This window comes from Colias eurytheme, chromosome 2, assembly GCF_061535395.1.
Source record: "Colias eurytheme isolate Ceu_HAF_F1 chromosome 2, ilColEury1 Martin Lab GWU primary, whole genome shotgun sequence".
Lineage (NCBI taxonomy): Eukaryota > Metazoa > Arthropoda > Insecta > Lepidoptera > Pieridae > Colias > Colias eurytheme.
In genome coordinates, this window is record NC_142981.1 from 5,278,042 (window position 1) to 5,284,246 (window position 6,205).

Below are 6,205 nucleotides of genomic sequence, written 5' to 3' on the forward strand. Positions count from 1 at the left end.
TAACTTTTAAGTTTAACGCGAATAGATAGACAGAAAGACGTGACGGTGGCTTTTTAGTGTAGTAGTAGGATTACAAATTATGTTTTTAATTAATATTTTTATTATTATATAGTTACAAGTGTATGCTTTTAATCAGTGTAATAAACATATTATATTGATTTAAACCGAACTACAAGAGGATAAACATAATAGACTGCTACTCATTGTTAGGACGTGACTATCCCAACACAAAAACCACATACTTGTATGAAATATACAAATTATTATCAGATAAGGTCGTGCAAAATACGCCTGCTATCTCAGAATTTAGATAGCAATGTAAAGGTTTGCTTATCTCGCTCTAAACGTCGCGCGTCGCCAGCGTCCCATCTTAACTGCGGCTTTATTCTGGGGTCTCGTTTTAGTTAACAGCCAAGTGACTTTTATTGGCAGTTTCTTAGTTTGAAACAAGACAATCATTGGTTTTCAATATAGTTTTAAAATGGTTTGGTACTTTAATTAAAAAAGCTTCAAAGCTTAATTAATTATAAATTAGTACCTGTGAACCATATTATGTTATGTCCTTAAAATCCCATAGCATGAATAACATATTCAATGGATTCTCTTATCATTAATTGATATTTCTGTAATCTGTAGACAGGTAATTCAATTCACTAAATAAAAACTACCCAGTTAAATAAAAATCCAAATTAAAAAAAGGTTAATTCAAAATACTAATTCTATTCAGTTCATCATCAAGAAATAATCGAAATTATTGATAGGTCGATCAGACAAAAATCTGCTAAATATTTATATTGATAACAAAATAAACTTAGCATAGCTCAACTTATATATTTATAATGATTGTTATTTTCTGTATTAATCCATTTACATTTGAGGTAAGATAAAACTTATAAACAATAGTTGCTTCATTAAAATAACACGAATTCATTACAACACACATAAATTAACTTAACCAAACATCCAGAATTTACAGTCGTGTTATTTAAATAACGTAAGGTTAAGGTTGTAGCAACCCTAGAACTGTAACCATAGAAATCACAGCGCGGGCCTTGAAGCTTTTCGTCGTAGGCCGTAGCGTTGCCTACGAGCGATGAAGTCGTAGCGGGGTGCGTCAGTCACTCGCAGAGCTTACGCGGACGCGTTCCATGTTACAGTTGTGATTCATCACTCTGCCGCGTTTTCATTATTTTACATAGATATAATACTATAGTCTCCTTTCGTTTGCCGGTAAGACACTTTATGATGATTTTAATGTTTAAGTCGGTAGATAAAGCTAAGAACTGAAGCAATAATATTTGAGAAACATTTTTAAACCTTTTTGCACATAACTATTTGGTTGTTATGTGGCAATCTGCCCAATGTCCTTTAAATGTTCTCAATGTGTCGGAATGGTTATTCAATACCTATATTTTTATTATTATGTGTCATAAATTACTCAAATCTAAAAGCTCGTTATTCCAAGCGCAGGTACTAAAAAGTTCAACTTTTTAATGACTTCATTTCCGTTTTATGCCTACTAAAAACATTACAGTGTGTTGGGTAGACACTTATTACAAAGAAGGGTCCTTAACGTGCTAGAGACGTTAAATGTAAAGTAGGGATCGAGCCCTTTTGAGATTTCAAATCTAATAACATCCTGCGCCATTATCATTCTCGTCAATTATTACAATATAAAGTATAATTTATTGTTTGTTATACATTTTTAAAAAGTAATAAGTGCATTATAATAATGAGCAATAGAGAATGAAAAATCTTCTTGATTAGAATTTTATAAGTTTTATAACTTACAATTTCATTGGATGCATTTATGCATGAATCGTTAGAAAAAAAAATTGGTAATTATGTACTCAAGATCGACAAGTTATGTAGGTAGTGCACAAGACTATAGTTTTTCAATATTGCACTCTAACAGTCTAAATATAAGGTTGATCGTTCCTTCCATAATATGTAATGCGTACTCAACTATGTATATCAATGTAAAGTGCGTTTCGTCGCATGATGAATGGACTACGTCGGCTCATCGATCGAACACCCAAAAGGAACAATTTAATGATTTGGGTTACTTAAGTTTATCCTAACTAGAAATTAAATATAAAAAAATATATAAATATCTATTTTAATTTAAAAAAAAAAACTACGCAAGTCTAGTGGACAGACTAATGAGATTTCATGTAGAAAAATGAGCAGTTAATTTTTTATTTCTTGATTGATTACTTTACTATGAATTGAGCTTTTTTTCAGTTGGTTCAAAAATCTAAATTAAATAGTTTAAGTAGGTCCCTATTTGTGAAAAATAAAGAGAATAACTAGAAGTCATCTAGAGATATATACTACATATAAGTAAACCATTTTAATAAATACATATTGCAATATTCAATTTCAATGGTTATGTAAGATACTGATTTCTAAATATACAGAAAAATTTACCGGTACTGCTGGTTCGTTACAATACACAATGTACGGGGAAATCATAAAATATGTACTTCTGAAATATTAAGTATTAGTAATTCTAAAATATTAATTCTGTCATCTACCTATTACATAAATACACTTTAAAACTCAGCGTTATATTGCTTAGACTTTGGAGCATAGCTTTGTCGTGAACTAACAAGGGAATAGGTAACTCAATACTATTGGATTATCTTGTAGCAACCCCAAGAATATTCTATATTTAGTTACCGACGGCCTATGAGACTGTATGTAAGTATATACTTTTTTTATTGATTTTACAATTCATAAAAAACACCATGTTTCAATAAAGTGGAAATTCATTTCACTTGAAAGCGATAAAAGCTATACATAAATAATTCAATTCGTTCATATTCATAGAGAAACAGCAAAAAATATATTTTTCATCGTTAATTGGAGGAAAAGAATAAACACGTCAATATATTGTTGAAATATGTGCTGCTGTCGCAAGTCGAGCGACCCAATTGTAACAACTATCTTTCTTATATCTAGTCGACACGGTCAAGTAGCAGTTTGTTGAGTATCGTATACAATTCTTTTAGCCTTGATCTAAAATGTTGCAAAATAATATTCATTTTTCCATCCAAACTTCTTCAGGCTCGTTCAGAGTAAAATCTGAAGGTCGCGTCATGCCAATACGGTCGCGTCATGGCAATACGGTCACGTCATGGAGTGTGGCGACGATTTTGGTTTCTTTGAATCTTGCCAAAGAAGTTTTTTACAAAAAAAAACAATCAATGTGAATATTGTGAACCACTGACCGCCCGCGGCGCGGCGTCTTAGTATAGTAGGTAATTACAATTTATACATACTCAACTTTGAGAAAACTGAGAAATACCGGGAGACAAAAGTAGTTAACTCGTAACCGTGAATAAGAATTAATCAAAAAGGCCCTGGTAAGATACAGAATTCTAAGTAATCATCTTCTTGTAAAGAAAATTTACTATAACGGGTAACGGAAAGTTCTAATCTAGAACATATAGGTAGATTCGATAGACTTTTTCTAACATAAAATTTTTTACGGTTAACGAAACTATCATTTTCAAATAGGTTTTTTAATGGCGTAGTTGAAACTTAATAGCGGTTTAGTCATTAGCTAAATTAATAGCTTTTGATTTTTATTAATGTATCAATTACTCGCAAAGATTAATATAGTTTCTAATTGTGATTTTTTTATTACTACTAGGTACTTACTGTAATAATAATTTATATAAAATCTATTACATACGTTTAAAAGGCAAATCTAAGGCTGTTAATAAAAAAAAATGTCTATTTTACTAACTGGAAAGAGAAAAGAACAAAGTTCAGATAAAGTTAAAGAAAAGCGCTCATTACTTTTAGCGAAGGCAGCTTGCGTAGATAGGTAATAATCCCTTAGATAAAATCCGCCTTGCTACTGTTGGTTTTCTTATAAATTAGTTCTTCTGTTTGGTAAATAAAGGGACCGTTTTTTTACATTTTCCTCGTAAATTTTTAATAATAAAGGTTCCTTCTTCATTGTTTATGATTAAAAAAACAAATATTTATTATATTACAAATGAGACAGAATTGTATGTATTTTTTTAACTGCTTGATAATTTTTTTCAAAACATACAAAAATACAACGTAAAGTACCGAGTACGTACTTAACTTTATATTTTTATTATGTTACATATCTACCTATCTTCTTTTCGATGGCAATTTAATGAAGAACTCTACATCAAATGTAAAAAACTTTTTGTACAATAACTATTATTCGCAAAAGTATTGTGCTTTTCGTATGTTGGATTGTATCCAACAGCGAACCTTGGGGAGAAAGAAACGGCAAACACTATATATTATTACCTCCCAAATAAAGAATTATGAGGGGCAAAAACGTAATCTTGTGCCACGCTATGAATATTTAACAAGTCTCAATAGACTTTATCTTTTAAGTTAATTGCTAAATAATGGTTATAAATTGAGAAAGACCATTGACAATGTTTTAATAAAGAATAGAGATAAATCTTTTAAAAATGTTAATTCTTAAAAATAAAACAACCAATAATTCGGAATTCTCCGACCGAAATCATTATACTTAGGCCATGAAGTCATAGTTTAATATGGAAAATTTTATATAAAATGTGCTCTTCATTGCTATAAAGGTACCTAGGTTACACATACATTAATTAAAGCTATATTTATTCATCTATATTATTTATATTTTATTGTTGTAAAATATAATATGTAGGTATCTATTTTTATGGTCACACACATCCTACATTAAGTTTCTATTGAAGGCTCCTTTCATTTTGCCTCATATGTTTCTCTTCGCTCCCTAATGATCGAAGTAGGAATAGATAGTCCTTTGTAAATGTTTCCAGTTGAGTCAATTCAATAATTGGATTCAAAGGCAGAAGTTTATTCCCCCAAATAAAATGTAGGGTTGACACATGGGGTTCAATCTAAGGACGGATTTCTTAGGTACTGCTATCGTGTCTATTATACAATAACGAAGATATGTATATTGTATAAGTATAACTAGCTTTCCGCCCGCGGCTTCGCCCGCGTTTTCAGAGAAAACCCCGCATAGTTCCCTTTCCCGTGGGATTTCCGGGATAAAACCTATCCTATCTCTCAAGTTGGATCGAACTGCACATGGTGTGCGAATTTTATTATAATCGGTTAATTGGTTTAGGAGTCCATTGAGGACAAACATTGTGACACGAGATTTTTATATATTAAAAGAAGATATTAGGCATTGGCTTACAACCACATTATAATTATTTGGGTTTTGTGTTTGGTATGTAAGTATTTCGTATAACAATGTTCTCCCGATACATTATCGCTTTTGTAAGGTGAGTCGTGCCCTACTTACAGCTGGTTATAGTATTTGAATATATTACCTGCGTGTATGTACTTTGTTGGTGAAAATGAGTTAAACTAAAAACGTCTGCATACATTACCATATACATTATCATTGTATTAATTATTTATTCGAGAATTTATGGATGTGTCGGTTCCACAAATTTAATAAATGACTCTCCAAAGCAATCTGAATATCAAGTTCTATTCAATTTTCCTTACTTTTCTCTTAACAAAAGGTTAAACTTGTTTGATATTAACATAAGGTATACTCAATAATAAATTAAATGAATGAATGTGGCCATTTATTTGTATATAATAGATATAATAGACTCAAGTGACTTATTTATATAACACATACCCACCTAGTTATAGGAAGTGTACCGCAATGAGGGAAACGCAAACTCTGCATTGTAGAGCATTATTTCGGATCAAGATAAACCTTGATAGCATGGTTGAATATCAAAAGCGCCATCTTTCGTAGGGTGGGAACATTTTGTTCAGTCGTGGAAAATCCGACGGACGCGACCTCTTGTACCGTTACGTTAATAAACCCAAGTTGTTCTACTCTACACAGTACAGGATTCCGAAATATCACTAGAGGTCACTTTAATTTACGTCAGTGTTCATTCATGGAGTATTTGAAAAAAAATCTCTGAAAATACTTACTTATTTTATTAATTCTAATATTTTGATCGTTTATAAACACAAGCGTTTAAAATATTCTTACTCTTTGTTGTTATTTTACGTATTTCTTAGTAAAATTCTAGCATAAACAATGCGTACCGTTTAGGTGTATGTTAATTAGTCTAGCTTTTTTGTATTTTTGAAAGCAATCAATGTAATAAATAAAATGCGTATCTGAAATAAGGTTTATAAGTCGTACATATTTAAATATAATGTACGTAAG